The 21,069-nt window shown below is 40.0% G+C and overlaps 1 pseudogene; it reads right to left on the minus strand.

Moving 5' to 3' along the window:
• Window positions 1-2,924: 2,924 nt before the first annotated feature.
• Window positions 2,925-20,348, minus strand: LOC103255410 (annotated as a pseudogene).
• Window positions 20,349-21,069: the final 721 nt, after the last annotated feature.

A 21,069-nucleotide genomic window follows, 5' to 3' on the forward strand; every position in this document is an offset into this window, starting at 1 on the left:
CATTGTGAAGAAGGAGAGAGAGACGTGGGAGGGGAGAGCATAATCAGGCATTACAGGCTCCAGTCCATCTATTATTCCTGTACTCTCCGTATGGCATTAGCAAAATAAAGGACTTGTTATTAAACTCCAAACTTATTCATTTATTCAACTATTGTACTGATAGTTAATTATGATAGCAAGCATTGTTCTGTTCAGCAGTGATATGCAAAACACACTAACAAATTAAATTTATATTATGTTAATGGCAAATACTACCAAGAAATATCAAACGGAGAAGGAGAAAGGAAGGGTCAGGTACCAGAAGTGTTAACGTTTTAGATAGTATGATTCAAAAGAATTCTAAAATATCATAGGAGCATCAAAGATTTGTGAAGACAAAATTGATGATATTAAATGGCTACTATTACTTTGGAGAAGGGCTCTTGGTATATAAAATAAATTCCTCATGCCTGATGGTTCATTGTGAAACATTTATAGATAATGTCTTATGATGTCTTGGTGGTGGGGGAAGGTTGGAAGTGGGTGGAAATAGAAGGAAAATGTGTTTTGCCAGGAGTTGGTAATAACGGAAGCTCAGTGCTGAGCTTGAGGATGATCTGCTTTTATGAGTGTTTGAAATTTCTTATTAAAATATTTTACAACTCTCCCACTATGATTCTATTTTTCCATGTTGTTATGGCATTTTTTGGTCTATGCACTTTAAGCCCACTCATTAAATGCATGCAGAAGAACAATGATAGTATTAGGTAGTATAACTTCCCAGTAAAACAGTGAGTTTTCATTATGAAAGTGGCACTTTTGTCTCTAGTAATATTTTCACCAAAAGTCTATTTTATTTAGTATTATTACTAATGATTCAGATTATATTTTCCATTAGTTGAAAGACTTATCTTTTCCTATCCTTTTATGTTTAATCTTCCTGTATTCTTACATTTTAGATGTATCTCATGACATTTTAAAACTTGTCTACTAATCTTTTATTTAAACTGGAGTATATGGTTTGAATCCACCATATTTTTATTCCTTCCCCTTATTCTATGTTTTTTTCCTCACGTTTCCTCTTTTCCTCCACATTTTGGCTTCATTTGGAGACTTGATTACTTTAGACCACTAAACTCACTTTCTCTATCTTGTGTGTGTGCTGTTCTGTCTCTCTGGACTCAAACAGACTGGTAACCAGTGCCGTGAACGTGCTTCACAAACGTGATTTTCCTGGATTAACCGGTTGTCCACAAAGGCCTGTAACAAATTCATGGGGTAGTTTTGTTACAATCTGGTATTTATTTTACTATGAGTAGGAATCTATGAGTGATGGGGGTTTTATTTTCCTTTCCAGTTGATCTTTATAGTTCATATAGCATCTAGTTACATGTAGATTGTGAGAGTCCCAGCCAAGGGAATGTTTCTGTGCCAGGCTCCATTTTCCTGATACATACCTCAGCATTTTCTAAACCTTAATACCAGACAAAAGGAAAGAGTTAGCAAAGAGTGGGGGATGCTTAGCAAGGGAACAGTACCCATGAATGCTCAAATTAGTTCTACACCCATCAGTAAGTCTAAAGTTCTCATTCTCTCATACATTTGGGGACATTTTGATGTGAATACACCCATCCTATGTCTTAGTACAAAATCCAGAGGATTTCACAGGCATACTGACTAAAAAGATAATCTATTTGCAAATCACATTTTCTACAGAACCCTAAATAGGATGACTTTCACCCTCTTTTATTACATATCACGTAGTACCCACTGGATGTGGCAATAGTCCCTACAAGGAGGGCACAAAGTACTCTCTGCACTGTTTTTGGAATCCACAGTCACAATTTCATTCCTTCTTCTCATACGCAAGGTTGGAGGGCTGGGCATCCCTGGTTGAAATCATCTGCTCCTTCTCCCTGCTCCATGTCCCCTCGCTTAGAAAGTCCTTGAGGTCAACTCAGCACCACATGCTTCTTCAGGCCCAGCCAGAGACTCTAACCAAGAAACTGAAGTTTTTATTTCCCACCATGTCCAGTATTGCTTGCTGCTGGGATGCAAATAAAGGCCGAGACTAATATAAAAAGATTCTGCTTCAACAGTTCAAGCAGTCTGGAGGATTTTTGTGGCATTTTCCATGTTCCTCAGACAAACAACAGCTCAGTTCACTCCATGCCAGCTCCCTTTGTCCTTGCCAGCTGCCACTGCATAGACTTTGCCAGTTTCCCTTAAAGGCTTCAGCAGACAGAGGACAAAATTCTGGGCAACTGGAACAGAAGTTCCTTGGCCAGTGCATAGCGGGGTGGAGAGAGAAGGATGGGAGATACTTCTATAAAAACTTTTACTTTCCGGAAAATCTGGACACCCACAGTCTCCATGACTGATCAGCAAAAAAAAAAAAAAAAAAAACTTTTCTGCCATACCCAGTGTGGACAGCAACAAACACCCAACAAGGAAACCTGCAAGAATTTGTCTGACCCTGAGCATACATGCCAGCACAAGCCTCTTGTGCACTGAAGAGAGTAAGCAGGGGAAGCAAACAGAAACCAAAAGCATTTGCCAAGTATACTCCTTAGGTATTATCCATGACAAGTGGCGAGGACAGGAGAGAAAGGAAAAAGCTAAGGAGGTGTGGCCTTGGAGGCTAACATGGTCAGGATTCAGAGAGGGGCATGAGAAGAAGAGTGGGTTTACAGATTGGAAATCTGAGGGTCAGTGGTCCAAGGCACTCAGAGATACAATCACACCATGCCCCTGCTTATTGGCAAATAAAGAAGGATAATAATACTGGGTAAAAAATTGTGAAACAGGAAGAAGCTAGCAAGGAGGAATTTGTAGCAAAATTAGCAAGTGGATATGATGTAGAGAACAGGGTTGCCAGAATTAATGGAAGCCCATGAGAAATAATGGCACAGCCCTCCAAACATCACCTCAAGGCTGCATTGCCCTCAAGTCTCCTTCAGTTTCCTGGCCCCACACAGCCACCTGATCCCTAAGCCCAGTAGCTTCCTACAAGGCCACATGGTGCCCAGAGTAAGCTCCAGCAGGAACAAGAAGATGTCAAGCAGGTACTGTTCATGCCAGGACTGCTGGAAGGCATAGGACTTAAGGTCGGTTGCTCCCCCTGTCTGGAGGATGTGGTCTGTCCAGCCCACCAGCTGCTGGGTAGGACTCAGGGGATGAGAGCGCCGGATGATGCTGGCGACCACCGCTGCGGATTTGTACCTGTTGGCAGAGACAGAGGGGTGGGTGTTACTGACGTGGCCTCACAAGACGTAGGATGTGTCGTGTTTTTCTCTGTGATGCACCAAAACTGAGTTTCAAGGAAATTTTGTTGGCCTGACTCTGCTATTGTCTAGGGGATCTCCCTGTCTCACTTATAAGTAGGAGCTAAACCAAAAATCCACAAAGACATAGAGAATGGTGTCATGGGCAGTGGAGACTCAGAAGGGAAAGATGGAGAAGGAGTGGAGAAACAAAAATTCCCCTACTGGGTACAGTGTACACAGACAGGGGTGGAAGGTACACATAAAGTATACCAAAAGCTATTTGTTTCCCCTAAAGCTATTGAAATAAAGTAAAATAATTTTTTAAAAAAGAAAAGTTCAGGTCAGGTGTAGTGGCTCAAGCCTGTAATTCCAGCACTTGGGAAGACCGAGGCAAGAGGATTGCCTGAGTCCAGAGGTTCGAGAACCAGCCTGGGCAACTTGATGAGACCTATGCTTAATGCTAAATTGCTTAGTCAAAAAAGTGACTAAATGTCTAAGGACTAGTCCCTTTTACATGGATACACCATAGCAAAATTTTACACAAGGTAACTATGAGTTGTGAACATGGAGCATGTACTCTGTGCTATTCTCTAGACAGGGTGAAAAATGTCACTCAGGGGACTGTCAGGTCCAGGACAAGGTCTGTGTTTTCTGCATTATTGAGAGCATCATATTGACCAGGGCTGGCTTCCTGGGACTGTAGTCTGCATTTTACCACACACTTAGTAGCATCCTGTATTTGATTACATTCTCTGCTGTCACCATCTTGACCGCCTTAAACTTTATAATAGGGTGCCTCACAATTTCATTTTACACCAGGTCCCACAAATTATAATGCTGGTCCTAGTGATGCACAATAACTGAGGCCATTCCAGCCCAGAATGACTCCTCCACAGAGATCAGTGAATCATGGCCACTTTGAGTCTAGGTCATTGATAATCCACCAAATGCTACAAACCCAATATGCAGAAAATGAACATTCACACCAGATGAAATTACAAATATATACAACTCTCTGGGATTACTCAGTCACTGGAACCAAATAACTTTTACAGCGATAAAAACTATGAGCTATAGGGTTGTTTTCAGTTATCCAGTTATGACTGCTTGAGTGTCAACCGTGTGCAAGGTAATATGTTAAACCTTGAGGTCAGATTCAGGTTTTGCCTTGAAATGCCAATAAGTTATACAGTTCTTCTCAGTTATCTGAAAAAGAAACGAGTATTTTTCTCTTCACATGAGATCATTGTGCTAGATGGGCAGTTAGTTCACTTGAAGGTCACTAGGCCCTTCTATTTTCTCACTGAACCAAAATTCATTAACCATTTACGAAGGAGGACCCCCTCCCAAGAAACAGAATTGTCTTTACGAAGGGCAGGACCCTTATAGTACAATTGAAATTTGTTTCTCCTGAACAAAACAGTCAACCAAAGTTTTTATCTGGAAGTTTTGAGAAAGTTGTGTCACAATTTGCAGAAGAACCTTCCTGAACTGTGGCAAACAGGTGACTGGGTCTTCCACCATGACATTGTACCAGCCCACATGGTTACTGAGTGTTCATCAGTTTTTGACCAAAACAGTATGAACTCAATCCCCCACCTTCCCTATTCACCTGATCTTGCCACAAGTGACTTTTTTGTTTGTTTGTTTGTTTTCCCTGAACGAGAAGTTCTCAAAGGAAAACGTTTTGCTGATTTAAAATAAGTAAAACAGTAAATAGCAGAAGCACTAAAAGGCATCAAAACTGACAAGTTCAAAACTGTTTTGAGAAGTGGGTTCCTTGCATCAAACGGAGAGTACTTTGAAGGTGACTGAAGTTTAAGCATGTCAGAATAAATACACAATTTTTTAATAAAAAAATTCCAGGTATTTTTAGATTCCCCCCTCATACTTTGTGGCAGGTCCTGAGCTAGGAGCACAGTGAGAACACAGTGGAAAACAAGAGATACATGCTGCTGTTTTCATGGAACTAACTCTACTTTCTAGTTTGGGGGACAGATAATAAATGAAAATAAAACACATGAGGTAATTATAGCCCCTAAGAAGTGTTAAGAGGAAATATTATCATTGGGGCGGGTGGAAGAAGAGCCTACTTAGGACTATCGCAGATAAACTCTAAGAAGAAATTAGTGAGAGATGAGACCCGTCATGAAGAAGTAAATCCGTGAAGAAGAGGGAAGGAGTGTTAGGGAGCAGCAAACAGAAGGTCCAGAGGGAAAAGAGTGTGGAGTATTTGGGAAAAGGCAATTGTTCCATGCATCTAATTGAAATTTTTCTAGTCTTGTGCTCAGAGGACACACGTCAACTCTTAGCATCACACATATTATTCCATGTCCTGAAAGACCATTTTTATTAAAAATAGGCCCACTTAGTACCCTTGGCACTTATGATTTCAATCAGCCTAAGTGATTTCAACCCCAGAGAGATGCATACCTCTGGTCTTCTATGACTTGTTTCATCTTGAGAGCCAATGTCTCTGCCTTGAGCATTTGTAACTCAATAGAGACACAAAACTTTTTGGCTTCTACTCGAACTATGTTTTCTGTCTAGTCTCCAAAGACAGGGATTCCCACAAAGGGCACACCGTACTGGATGGCCTCCATGAGGCTATTCTGCCCACCATGGATGACAAAAAGCCAAATTCTGGGGTGAGCTGCTGCAAATTAGAAAGATGGTAGAACATTTAGGATGTAAGGTTTCAGAACACCAGGCAGAGCAGGAAGGGTATAGGAAAATGCCATGGAGATCTCAAGGTGTGTTGGAGCCATAATATAGCATGACTTTGCTTGGGGCACATCCAAGGGCACAGGTCCAAGATGTAAGATTCCAAGCCTTGTCTTTGTATAAAGACTTCTCATCTCAGCCAGAAACCCAGAGAAGTCTCAGAACTCAGGGAATTCAATAGAGTAGAATGCTAAGCAAGGCATTTATTTCTCTCCATTCATCCTTCCTTCTCTCTGTTGTCCTCTCTTTGTGTTGCCTCCATTTGCTTCTCTCAACACTACTACCTCCTTGTGCATGTCTGTCTCTACCTTCTCTGTCATCTGTCTTGAGCGCTCTTTCAACCACTGACAACTAATTTCCCTTTTCTTTTCATTCCTGACACCTGTATTGACATTAAACCTATATGTAACTCATAAAATGTACTGATTGGATGACATCCTCAAATTATATGAGAAGCCCCAGACTGAAGCCAATATCTTGGCATTTCCAGTTCCTATCTTTCTATCTTAGCATTATTTAGAGTTAAGTGACTGTTGATAATGAAAGATACGTCTCAACTGCAATGTACACCCCAGACTCTCCTTGCCTCTTATTGGAAATGGTAATCATATGTCCCACCCACCTCAGAATTAAAGAGATGCTTTTACAGAAGTGGGACCAGGAACTTGTCTCTTAAATCCACCAGATTATTTTGATTCATAATCTTGTTTATGAGTCTCTGCTCTAGTCAGTGTCTATAGCAGTCAAGTATCTCTAAGAAGCAGCACTGGGAACACAGAAAATCTGTTGGGAGTGAGGGAGCTCTCAAGTACCAGATAACTTGATGGTGTAAATCACAAGCTGTGAATTTCCTAAGCTTGGAACACAGATATTTTGGCACGTCCTAAAGACACCATTGGCGTCAGTATTGTTATGACGTAAGTAGATTAGATCCTTAGTAGATTATGTGCCCACATATATATGTGGAAGTGTGTTTGTCTAATTGCACAAGGCTGAATTGATGTTTGCAAAGTCACTAAAGAGACTAGTAAATCCCTCAAGCTCCGTACATTTTCTCAGAGTTCCAAGTTTTTCTTAAATTTTGTTTGGTTGACTTTGGCTAAGCCCAAATGCAGTAGCATTAATGAGACTTGACAGGAATATTGCCTCTGTATGCAGACACTAGACCTGGGATTATAAAAATAAAGAAAGATGGCTATTTTGGCATCTGATCCCATTGGAAATATAGCCTCACTCCCCAAGAACTGCAGCTTTCCAAAGCAATTTTTCTCTCTGAGTCTTAGCTTCACTTTTCAGCAGGTCCTTTTGAGGCAGATGCAAATGTCCAGTTAGCACTAAAAGCCATGAAGAGGTCAATGAAAAGAATGGAAAGAGAGGGGAAGTCTTGAGCAGCCTTACCCAGGAGGTCAGTCTGAGAAAGCAAGTCATTGATTATCACGTTTAAGGACAAGTTGACATCATTAGGCCAAAGAGAATTCTGGCAATTCCATATGACCCCTTGTGGAAGGTGGGCAAAGGCACTGTCCATTTCCTTGAGAATTTTCTGAATCTGATAGAGGCTCACTATGGAACCCAGGGCCACAAGAACAAAACCAGAGTCCCCAAACTTGGCAATGAAGTCCTCCAAGTCCTAGAGAGAGGTATCAAAGGAAAGGAGACGAAAAGGTTGTTTGTGAAGGCCTAGGTGGCCATGAAATGAAAGACTATTTACTAACACACTCTCCTTCAGTGCCTTGTGCTCACTGTCCTGAAACTGTTATCATGGCCTGTGGCACAACTCAACACACTCTGCATTGTGCTCATGACCATTGTGTTATTGGAAACATCATGCTTCTTTGAAACCCTGACCCTAACATCATGGCTATCCTTGGTGCTCCATCCATTCTAGGTCCAAGGAGTCATAAAAGTATTATAAGGCCAGGTCAGAAGTGGTACTGTCAGGAAAAGTATCAGCGACAGGCGTCAGGAACCAGCATGGGGTGTGGGACTTCTGGATGCAGGAATGGAGAAGCTATGAGAACATCACTGTCTTAAGAAGAAATAGTGGCAGAATAGGCTAAGGCTCATCACCACCCACATACAGTGTGTCATAAGTGTGTTGGCCTCCGAAATTCCATGTTATTCTCAGTCATTAATCTTTATACATACTTCATCCCCTATCTCAGTGGTTCACCCGCATGACTGCAAATCCTAAACAGATGGGGTGATTTTGAAAAGAGCAGCAATACTCCTTCCCATAGCACATCTGGGCGGCTTAAATCTTAAAGTTCCCCAGGCAGTTATTAAAGAAAATTGATATCTAATGTCTTAACTTTGGCTTCAACACAGTTTTGTCAATTCTTACTTCCAAATATTTTTTTAGACCTTGATTCTCCATGTGGGGCTCCCCCCAGCTCCCAACCCCTCATCCTATTAGGTGATTCAATCCCTACTTTCTTTCACCCAGCATACTATTCCAAAGGACAACTTTAAAATAAACTCGTCTCCCTCTTTCTAATTGCAAAAACTACCTAAGAACATTATATAAACAGTGGAAATTTCAAAAAAGAAAATGTGTTTCAAAAAAAGCATATGTTGTCTCACAGTTATTACAATTCTTACTCTTATTATCATCCTCATGGCAATTCCTTTCCTTTATGGCCAAACCCAGACCCACCCTTCTGATAGCTAAGGCCTCTGGTAAACCCCATGGCTTTTATGCAACAGAATATTTCAAACTGTGGTCAGCCTGAGTCTCACAGTGAACCCAACCTCATGAACATCTCATTTCCACTTCTACACATGATCCCTCTACTTTCCCCTGCCCGGGGTGCCTGCCTTCTCAGCTCTATTCCAAAAATCTTCTGTCACCAAAGAAAAGCCCATATCATTCATGGATCATTTCTCAACTCTTCCTGCTCACTCAACGCAAGGTTAGGGGAAGAAGAGTAGATATTTTGTTGCCTTAAAGGCCCCAGGCCAAATTCAGGCCCTTGAGGGCTCTGGACTTCATGGTGATAGACAGTCACCCTTCATAGTCATCTCTTGCACCGTCATGACAGTGAGTACTCCTTTAAAAGCACTCCCTAGGTGCCACCCTTGCCTTGCCCTACTTCATTCTCAGGATCCCACTAGCTGGTGTCAGATACCCCCTATTCACCAAAGGATTCTGTGTGACGCCCAACTTGAGTGCTGAGGGTTCACTTACTTGTGGTACTGGTTTAATAGGTTTGACCATTAAGCCTCCAACATAAACAGTGCTGGGAAGCAGGGGCCAGGCAAAATCAAAGGCAAAGTCAGAGTTCACAAACCACAGCTCTGCTTTCTGTAGGAGATGAGATAAAACAGGCCTCGAGCCTTCTGAGAAATGCTCCGTGACGGTGTTGTCAAACTTAGAATGCATTTGCCATTGCTTCCCGGTGAAATGAAAGAACATCAGGAAATTCTTCACTCAGCCCCAAAAGTCCATGTGGTCAATCAACAAGGAACCAAATACTGGAACATAAGACAAGGGGCTTGGTAGCCCAAAGCCCACAGTGCCAAATGACCAGGGAAGAATGGACACAAATGGCTTCCCAAGCTTCTCAGCAATCAGGAAAGGACAGAAGTCAAAAGCATCAACTATCATCATGTTGGAGTTCTCATTCTTTAAGGAATCCATGATATCCCTTCTCCTTAGCAAATAACTGCACTGAAACCCCAACTGTTCAAAGACTTTTAATAAGTTTTCAAATATTACTCTGTAAGAAAGAAAATAAATGATAAATATTCATGGAAAATGTTAAATTCACGACACAACGAATCTTGAATACAAACAAAAAACAAGGGAAGCAAGAGCTTATGTAGCTGTAGCCCACATATTCAACCACATTCTCACAAACACGCTCTACTCCCTAGAGGGTACTCTCTGACCCCCCCCCCCCCGATTCAAACTCCATCTACCAGCAATGCCAGTTCAAGGTCCTTCTCTCTGGGAGCCATCTCTGACTGGCAGATCACACCGTTCCAGGTGTCCTGGGGTAAATGCTGTGATGCTCAGTTTAACTTTTATTTACAGACTTTTTATGAGTGATATTTGTTTTTATTCAGTCAAATTCTGCAAGTAACTTGAAGATAGATTTTATCAACATTGATGACATATGGTATGTTTTCATTACTGTGGGTTTGTGTATGAGAGATCATCTCCTCAAGGAATTCTTTGATCATAGAACCAAAAAGCTTAGCTAAAAATGAGAACTCCATCTTTCTATGCCTAGGAGTTAAGTGATGGGGGAAAAAAAAACTGGTTTTGAAACACAGTGTTAGCCTTTTCACTTCAATGCTGCCGATGTATACAGAGAAAGTAATGCCAGAGTTTTACTGACATGTAATTAAGACTTTGACTACACTGTTATTCCGGAGACCATTCTTTTTGCAATGTCTTGCCATCATTGCCTTCACAGAACGTGATCCTTTCTTACAGAATGCTGGGGAAATAGATGAAGATGCTCAGGCCACAGTTAATAGATGAAAAGACTCTAGCTATCAGGAGCCTACTAGCTGCACCTGTGGGCCACGGCACTATTGCCCTCCAGTTTAAGAAGCCCCTGAGGCTGAGAACTCATTAATGCTGTGCAGATCTCTGATCTTCAGGATCTACTTCAAGTTATACAATAGAAATGATTGGATGCATTTATGCTCTGTTGTATATTTTTAAAGATTCACATAACAAAGGAATTGTTGCCAATTATTTGGAAAAATTTTAGTAACACAGTGAAAATTTTTTAGAATATAGTTCATTAATTACATTGAAAATTAAGAAATCTTAGGAATGCATTGTTACCTATATCGGCCTTTAAATAGATTAAGCTGGTAGAAAAGAGACAAGACATGTATTTCAGTATGTATATATGACTATGCATCATGCTATAGCTATGAGTCAAATAGGTGGGTTAAGATCAAACCTATAGAAGAAGGAATGTGATCTTCCAGCATGGGCAAGGAAGAAGTCATTATTAAAAAAGTAAAATTGAGCAGCATTTTGACTACAGTGTAGAATTTTCAAGGAAAAAAGAGGAAGCAAGCACAGTATAATTAACCAAGATAGACATGGCTTTCTGTCTTTCTACTTAAGGTCTAAGAATAAAAAGTTGTATATTCCCTAGCAATAGGAGTAAGCTTCATGTCTCATTTTCATCAGGTTGATTGCTTTTTAAAAGAACTTTACGTGGCCAGCTGTTCAATTTCTGCAGATCAATGTTCATAAATCTTCCATTAACTTACGAGTATATTCGAGAAGAAAAAAAAAATAAGTGGGAGAAGGGGGACCTGATTTCCCTATCTCTCTCTTTTTCTGTGTTGGAGAGAATATTGACAAAGATTGTAAGTGAAGTGTTGCAAGGTAGTCCCAGAAAGAACAACCTGTCACTTTCTACAGAAATAAACTAATGCCTATAGTATAAGAAGAATGAGACAGAGTAAAAAAGAATTTCCAGTGACTGTACTGGATGACATGGTATGCAATACTTATCTATTCAATAAATACCATCTATCCTTCCTCCATCCATCTATTCATCCATTCATGCATCCATCCATCCATCCATCCATTCATCCATCCATCCCTTTCTCTTATCCTCAATTCAAGTATCCATGCAATCATTCATTCATTTTTATGATTAAAATAGTGACTTTTTAATTAAAATAATTTTTAAAATTACCTGCCATCCAAAGATTCTTTTATAAAAAAACTATATGCTTCTTAAATTCCTTTTGAGGGTCTTCAGGTGGAAGCCAACTGATAACTTGATATGATTTTTCCTGCTTTTTAAAATCTAAGGAAACAGCAATGGGTTAAAAATGTTAAATATGCCACACATGCTAATATTAGAATAACAATATCAAAGTGTATTCATTTCAATGATTTTATGTTTATTTGAATGCTTGCTTTAAGTATTTTTATCATCTTATTGTGTTGCTTTCTCATTCATTCAATCTTATAAACAGATAACATGTATTGAGACCCTTGCAGTGATTCAAAAATTTTTTCAATTTAAAGTTATAGAACCTTCCATTTAAAGGTCTCGTTTAAAAGAATAGCCATTTGTTTCATTTTAAGAATAAAATAAAAAAAGATAAGTTAGTTAAAGTTAGTTAAAGATAATCTGTCAATGTTGCACACATAGAAAGTGGTAAAGTTTGTATTTAAATATAGTACAGGTCTCCTTGACTCCAAAGTTTCTGCTCTTTATGGTTTTTTGTTGTCGTCGTTGTTGTTTGTTTTGGGTTTTTTTTTTTTTGAGTTGGAGTCTCACTCTGTCACCCAGGCTGGAGAGCAGTGGCATGCTCACAGCCACCGCAGCCTCGACCTGCTTGGCTCAGGAGATCCTTCTGCCTCAGCCTTCCAAGTAGTTGGAACTACAGGCACGTGCTACCATGTCCAGCTAATTTTTTTATTTATTGTAGGGACAAGGTCTCGCCAAACTGCCCAGGCTGTTCTTGAACTCCTGGGCTTAAGCAATTATCTCACCTCAGCTTTCCAAAGTGCTGGGATTACAAGCTTGAGCCACCACACCTGGCCTGCTCTTTATGTTTTAGATAAAATTCATTTTAATTATTTAATTATTTAAAGTGATATATGTAAGTAGCGTTTTCATTCAGTCAAAAGTACTCATAGTTTTAATTAAAATAGTAGTCCCCTACTTCCCTGCTTACCAATTTGTCCCCTTCCCCATTACTTATTATGTGTAATAAAAAATCTGACTCCATTTTTAATGTTTCCCTCTTGACATGTTTGAAGCCCCTTATGCCCTTCTGTGCTTCATCTGGCCAAACTGGTAAGAAATCCACACATATTTCTCTCCTTAGCCTTGGCAGGAACTGCAAACCATGGACGTCAGGTCCATGGAGGGGAACTCTCACTCTATCCCGACCCCTCCTCACAAGAAAAACTCAAGCCAGTCATTTCTCCTTGTTCTCTAAAGCCATTTATTTCAGATTTTCTTTGAAGCCTGTCTTGCTCCTATTAAAAAAAAAAAAAGCTGTATTCATTGAGTAATAAACCTTTCATAGCCTCGTAATGCAGGTGTGCCTTCATCAGATGATACCCCACCAAGTTTTGTATATGAGTTGGAGGTAGATTAACAAATGGTTTCACTCATTAAGGTAGTTACTGGTACATAGATTATCATTATGTTTCCTACTTAAAGAATTTGGGTAGTCCAATGGCCTTCTTTTCTGTCAGTCTCTCTTTGTAGCTTTCAGTCTAGATTGGCAGTGCTACTACTGATATAGAATTCTTGGGTACTTTTTGGATCTCCCATGTATGCCATGGAAATTCACTCCATTAGACAAAACACAGCTCCACAGATCCTTACTAATCAATTTCATCTCTATTTTGGCTTATGCCACTATGAATGAAAGGACTTAAGAGTCACATACCTAATTCCAGGACAGTTCTTGGGGTGACCTTGAATTGACCTTGTTTTTCCAATCTTTCTCACTTTTAGTTCTCAGGAAAACTGTACAATATGCTGGGAATGTAACACTGAGGACTAAACTCTGACCTTTATTCCTTACCCTTACAAATTCCTAAGGAGTTGGGGAGACAAGCTGTTTATTAACTTTCCTTATGTAATGTTGTTTACTTTCCAACCTGACTCTTTAAGTATATTACCACCTATTTTCTCCGAAGTCTGCCACCCATGAGGTTTCATCTAAATATCAAGAATCTTGGGCTGCCAGTTCCCTATACTGATTTCAAAATTCCTTAGGTAAGAGCCTGATTCTAGCTACCGAGGTCAGGAAATCTTTAAATCCACCTGTGAGTCCTCACTTGGAGATGACCTGCTGTCCTGGGCAAAACGAAAGTAAATCTCACACGTGTTGATTTATGGTTTTCTGTAACTTCTGTCTTCCTAAAATATATATAACCTAGCCACAATTCAACAATGGTAGGCACATGTTCCCAGGACCTCCTAGGGATGGATGTCAGGGGCCTTGTCACACATTTGTCTCAGAATAAGTCATCTTAAATAGCTTACAAAGTTTGAAATCTTTTGTCTACACTGAGATACAGAGCAACTGGCTGTAATATCCGGGATCTCTTGCATTCCCCACTGGAAAAAGGTTGCCTTTCAACATTTTGGCTTTGCATATCATGTTTCCCCAAGATATACAAGTCAGGGTGATCTGCTTTTCATGATCCTTCATTTGCAGAGCAAGTGGAGCATGCACGATTGAGACATCATTCCCCCTAGACAGTTTTCTGAGACTTAAGAGACAGGCTCATTATGAATTATAGCCTCTTGTTGTTCCTGGATACCTATCTGTAAGCTATAAAAATTCACTTCATGTAACTTGCTGCATATTCAGGTGTTCTGTCTTACAGGACTCAAACAAGTTGGTAACAGTGCCCAGGGAACCTGCTTCATACTAATCTTTTCTGACATTTTATTCATCCAGAGGCAATACTAAAAGGCTGTCCAGCCTCACAAATGCCTTTCTCTACAAGAGAAAAAGGTACACTGCTTTCCTGACACCGAATCCTCTAATTGTAAAATCTAATTGCAATCCTAACAGGCTGAGAATGTCCCAAACCATAAAGTCCTGGTTCTTTTTTTTTTTTTTTTTTTTTGCCTGATAGTTATTTCTAAATGTATTTCTTTTCTCTTACATTTTATTGTACTCAACAAAAAGCCTTTAACATCCATATTTCTACAGAAAGTCTATTTATGATGTTTTACAGTAGTCTCTTAGACAATATAGCTTTTTTTCTACAATGTTCCTTACCTTCTTCTGAGTCATCACTACCAGAGTTCTTAACATCCACCTCCCTACTAACACTCTCTTCGAGGAATCTGGGCTTTCTCTGCTATGCTCCTCAATATTCCTATAGTCTATAACTCAACTGTGATTCCAGATATTATCACCTAAACCCAATTGTGATTCCAGACGTTGGTGAGAGCGGTAGAGCATATGAGTATTAAAATCTTTTGCAGCCGGGCTGAGTGGCTCAGCCTGGAATCCCAGGATTCCTTTGGGAGGCTGAGGAAAGTGAATTGCCTGAGACTGCAGTTTCGAGACCAGCCCAGGCAACTTGGTGAGACCTTGTCTCTACAATAAATCAAAAATTAACCAGGCATAGTAGTGCGCACCTGTAGTTCAGGCTACTTGGAAGGCTGAGGCAGAAGGATCGCCGGAACCCAGCAGGTCGATGCTGGGATGGTAGTGAGTGTGCCACTGCTCTCCAGCCTGGGTGACAGAGTGAGATTCCAACTAAAAAAAAAAAAAAAAAATTTTTTTTTTTGCTTCTTCAATGTCTCTGTGGCCATTTAGTAAAGTGGTAAATAACACCATGCAAAAGTATTCCCAAAAGAAGTTAATAAATTGTGCTAATACACTGAAATGGGCATCCGATCACAAATAATAGCCTAATAATGTGTTTACCTATTTGCAGACTTCTGTCCAAGCTCTAATGATGACATGAAGAATGAAAACATTGTTGCAAAGCTCAAAGGCATCTGTGACAAGGGAATATTGAAAGAAACTCTAAACTCCAATCAATAATAAAATAAAAGGCATCAATGAATTCTCTGATTATTTATAGATTTTAATGTGCATGTATTCGTTAAAGGGTAGAAGGTCTGAAACTTTAAGTAGTTTCTCAAAATATATTGAAACTGCAATAATGTTTAATTTAAAATTTTAATTCAATCTAACTTTTAAATTTAATTTAACTGTAATTTTTGAAATTATGAAATAATTATATTAAAAATAAGTATACTACAACTATTAATCAGATCTCCAGTTAAGACTGATTCAAAGGTATTAAATGATGTTCTGTGAAGAACATAAAACCTAATCTAAAATATGATATAAATGGTTCTAAACAGGAACTCAAAAAGACATTTATTTGAACAGTGTTCATAGCAGCAATGTTCACAATAGTCAATAATGGATTAATAAATAAACTATGCTATATCCATAGAATGGAATATTCTATTCACCCATAAAAAGGAAAGACATTCCAATACATTCTACAACATGAATGACCCTTAAAGACATTATACTAAATGAGGCAAACCAGACACTAAGGACAAATGTTGTATCATCCCAATTATATGAAATACCCAGAATAGACAAACTAATAGAAAAAGAAAATACAATAATGGTTACCAGAAGCTGGACATAGGGGTTTATGAGAAGTATTCATTTAATGGGAGAGAGTTACATTTTCTGATGATGAAAGTGTTCATGACTTGGATAGTAGGTTATACAACAATGTGAATGTCCCTAAAGCCACTACAGTGTATATTTAAGAATGATTAAAAGTGTAGATTATATGTTATATTTATTTTACCGCAACAAAATTTTAAAACTTAAAACAAATTTACAGAAAAAAATTGTTCTGAACAATAACAAAGTCTGCTGTCACCCCAAAGTTTTATAATATCTTAGAGTTTTGTTCCTCAAAGATGCTTGCTGTGGATTTTCTTATTGTATATTCAGAGATTTTTCCCCGGTTTTTTGCATGATATACTGCAGAATGCTAGGGTTTAAGCTTTTCCCTGAGCAACACTTCCACAGTGAGCAATTCAGAGCCTAAAGACATAAATCCACTCAACTCTGTTAATAAGCAAATAGGGAGCAAATCTTTTGTTATCCAAGTTTCTCTTTTATTTTAAGTCAACAGAAAATAGTTGACAATATTTATAAGTTTCATCTTAGTTAAAATTCTGTAGATTTGATGACTTAATTAAGAACTTTTGGCGTCACTATGCATAAATTCATGAAAAGTCATTTATTTTTCAAGAATAAGAGATCATCTCAACAACAGATTCTACGTTAGCTGCATAAACAAGGGTCTTTCTAGAAAAACTTTCTTAAATTTCAGATGTCATCAACAGAAAAAAGTAATCTATAAAAATAGATCGTACACATAAGAAGTGCTAAATATGGCTAAATATGGCTAAAGACATCTGTTCAATATATTTTTAAGCACATTATAAAGTAGCACTTATCAAAGTAAATTGTCAAATCTGGTGATTGCTTGGGATGGAGTAGAAGTCAGGAAGGGAAAAAATAAGGAAGACATGGAGTGTTGACTCCAGGTAGACACTTTCTGACACTTTCTGATACTTTATATACACATCCACAGCAACCAAGATGGATTTGGAATCTATAATAGAGGGTGACCTATCACAGAAACAATGAACTGAGTATCACATGCTCTCACTTATAAGCAGACCTTAGATAATTATCGTAATACTATAAGAAAAGGATTGACAGTAGTGGGAATCTACCAAGGGAGGAGGATGGGTTTGGCAGTAGTGGGAGTTTGTTGGGGGAGGGGAACACACCTCATCAACAAGGGTGCATGCATAATGAACATTTGAATACTAACCCTGAATTGTACCCCACATCTTCAAAATAAAAATAATAAAATAAAATATAAAATATAAATAAATAAATAAAAACATATTACTAAGTCTTTTATGCAACAGGAATTTTGCTCTTTTCCCAGAATAGAAGAAATCAGGAATTAGTGAGAGGAGATACCTGACGAAGGTGAAAGCCGTTTGGGGGTAAGCATGGTGACATTATGACCATGATCTTGAAGAATCTGAGACACCCGGACCATCAGTAAATAATGGCTTCCACCTAATAACAATGAACAACTTTAATTCTGTAATAATGAGACTACAACATCTGAAGTTTCATAACTTTATAAGTACAGGAGAGGAAGGGTAGGGAAACAGGGTGCTGAGAGTGAGTAGAGGAAGATGAGTTTTGTCAGTCTCTCCATCTCCCTCTGGGTAATGCCAGAGAATGGCTGCCCAAATCCTGAACCTGTGGCAATTCTTCATCAAAGACCGCCTCTTGTGACGTATGCTCTGCATGTCAGTGTGGTACGATTCTATATGCTGAGGCAGCAGGAGTTACTCATCCTTAACCACATGCTGCATTTTAAGCAAGGTCTTAAGGAGACATAGAGTCCAAAACAAATAACTGCATTGGTGAAAATAGAGGCAAGATGTTGTTCATATGAGTATGAAGAGTTACCAACACACAATCAATGAGAGCTAGTACTGAGATCCTGCTCTTTGGAAATTTATAATACCGTAGGAGATAGAATACAAGAGTTAAAGTAGAAGTACAAAAAATAGTCATTGGAACAGAAGAACGTGGAGCCTCTACGTACAGCCCAATTTCTTAGGATTCTAGAGTATTTGGAAAGAAGTTACTTAGGCCTAAACAATGCACAGTTTATAATTAAGACATTGGGGACAACTGTGAATCCTAGGGAGTGGGCCTGGTAGATTCTAGTTGCACAACAGACTAAGAATTTAGTGATTCTAGAAAAATCCCACCATGTTGAGGAAAGAGAAGCTTGGTGCTCAAAAGAGTTACAAGTTCCATGGGACATCAGTATCTTCTCTTAGGCTATGTTCCATCACAGAGCCTTCCCCTGAATTTAAGGGAGTCTCAGCAGTGGAGAAAGGTAGATCAGAAGTTAATAACAAATGCCAAGAATTAGGGCATGAGTGTGAATCAGGAGTAGAGAAATAGTGTGCAGCTCTCTGAATGACTCGGTTTACCTATGCCCAGACTTAAATAGTCTGAAGTAACAAGGAGTATAAAGTAAAAATCTCCTATACGTCTAGCTCCCATTTTATTCCATGTAGGAACAGGAAGTTGGGAAGGAGGGATCCAACAGTGATTCATGGTGGGCCTTGGGAAGTCAGACGGCACTCTGGGGCAAAGGGTGGATGGATTCTAGCACCACAGAAACTGTACCAGCTCCCTCTTGGAGTCTGAGGAAGGAGTGCAGTTAGCTTTCAAAAAGTAAGATATCCCTTTGGCATCATTGCTACTAACATTTAGAAAGAAAAAAATAGATTTCAAGTGGAGTTATACAAGTTCCTTAACTATGATTTTTAAATCTCGAATGAAAAGGGCTTCAGAGTAGAATCTGTGGTAAGGGTTGTCTTGGGGTAAGAAACCCTGAGTCACTTCCATGTGAGGCATTGGGGTGCCAGGGTGTGCTCCTGCAAAAATCACCTCACTTGCCTGTCCCTCAGGTGAATTAAGGAAATCAATATAGTGACTGAATTAGATGATACATGACTCTTCCAGCTCTATGATGCCTTGATCCTCCATGATTTAAGATAAGGGTCCCCAACCCTGGGGACACAGATTGGTATTTGTCCATGGCCTGTTAGGAACCTGGCCAAAGCAGGAGGTAAGCAGCAAGGATAGCCAGCGAAGCTTCATCTGTATTTACAACCACTCCCCATCACTGGCAAAAACTGCCTGAGATCTGCCTCCTGTCATATCAGTGGGGAGCATTAGATTCTCATAGGCGCACAAACCCTATTGTGAACTGCTCATCTGAGGGATCTAGGTTGCTTGTTCCTTACAATAAATGTAATGTGCTTGACTCATCCGGAAACCATCCTTCCCGCTCCCATCTGTGGAAAATGTTGTCTTTCACAAACTGGTCCCTGATGCAAAAAAAGGTTAGGGACCACTGATTGAAGTGGTGTAATAGAGCCCACTATGGGTTGAAATAAAACCTTGGGAGGCTCCATCCTCGGATGACCCTTTTATACTGAAATATATTTTTCTTTCCTCTTCTATTCTTTTTGAGATAAAATAAAAAAGCAAAGTAAGACCCCAAAATGCAGAATTAACAGTTCTGCAAGTCCTTCAAAGACATTCAGAAGCACAGGTGAAAGGAAGGAGGTTCCAAAAGACCCCAATCACCTAGGCCCTCTGCTCAGCCCTGGGCAGTATTCAGGTTTCCTCTGGTAAATGCGCTTCTCTGTCCTCGTTGTCACGAAATACCTTCCCTGATCCGCCCTCCACAGGCAGCTTCAGAAAATTTGCAGTGCTGCCCCAGGAGTGCCTTTTTCTGGTCTCCAAAGCCTGAAAACTCTCCCCCACAGTTTCTACGAGGAGCTGCTTTGTGTCCCTCTTCCCTGGAGTCTGGAGTGAGCCTCCAAAAATCCCATCCTGGCCCTGAAGATGACAGCCCTGACTGGATCCAAAGCTTCTGGACACAGCCCTACCTGATGGGGAGTGTGTCCTGAACAGGAGGAGACAGGAAAGGATGTTTCTGCCTTCTCCAAAACTATCACGCCAACCTCAGCAGTAGATGCCCCTCTTGCCTCACAACTGTGTGGGCTTTTCCCTCCTCACGCAAAGTACACAAGCCTGGCCTAGAAAATCACATGGATGACCCTCTCACCAAGTGCTGTTCGCTGGAGCCCTGGCAGTGTGAAAATACAGGATGTGTCTGTCTCCGAATTCTCAGGCCAAGTACTCACCCACTGTAGAGACTATCAACATTTTGGCGGCCTCTGAGAACAGGACCCCAGGGAGAAGGAAGCCCACAAGGAGAAGCACCCGCTGACCAGCCATGCTCACTCCTACAGCAGCCGTGGAGTTCAGCCTGGGCTGCACGCCTTAGGCCAGCCTAAGAGATCTTGTGTACCTCAGTGCACCAAAGACACTGGCTTGGATTTGGTTGGAGATAAGAGAGGTGATCCTGACAGTCTTCTCTTGTCAGTATTCTCCTTTAGATAATCTGTCCTCAAGCTACCAAACCATCAACAGTCAGTAGCGTCAGTGAGCTGATCTTTAACCCTGCTCTGCCCATGTGATCACAGCCCTCGCTGACTGAAAAATTCTTACCATGAAAAAGGAATGGTAAGGGCCTCAGTAAATCAGGTAGGTAACAGCTCCACCCTGAAGTAGCCTACCTCTCTTTTGGACACTGTCTGGACTTATGGTACTATCCCTTTTTCTAACTGCCTCTTATACCTCCTGTTGTCATCCTCATAGCCCATTTCCACAGGGATCTGCTTAAAATCTCTGGTTGATGTCACAAGCTCAAGACCTCCCTGGAAGAGAAACCCCAAGAGAAATAGATTCCCAGACTCCATCTCTGAGGGTCACTTTAGAAGGTAATATTCATGAAGAGGGGCTAGTGTCCTAACTTTGAGAATCCAGGTCTGTTCCTGGAGGACTGAAATTATTCTAAAACTGAGTCTATAATTATGAATGCGTTTCCTAAAATATAACTGGGGGAATCTTTCCACAATCTCCCATTGTACAAGGCTGAGGACACCTTGTAATTTTG

The sequence above is a fragment of the Carlito syrichta genome, unplaced genomic scaffold, assembly GCF_000164805.1.
Source record: "Carlito syrichta isolate Samal-C Ts95f unplaced genomic scaffold, Tarsius_syrichta-2.0.1 Scaffold288097, whole genome shotgun sequence".
NCBI classification, from domain to species: domain Eukaryota; kingdom Metazoa; phylum Chordata; class Mammalia; order Primates; family Tarsiidae; genus Carlito; species Carlito syrichta.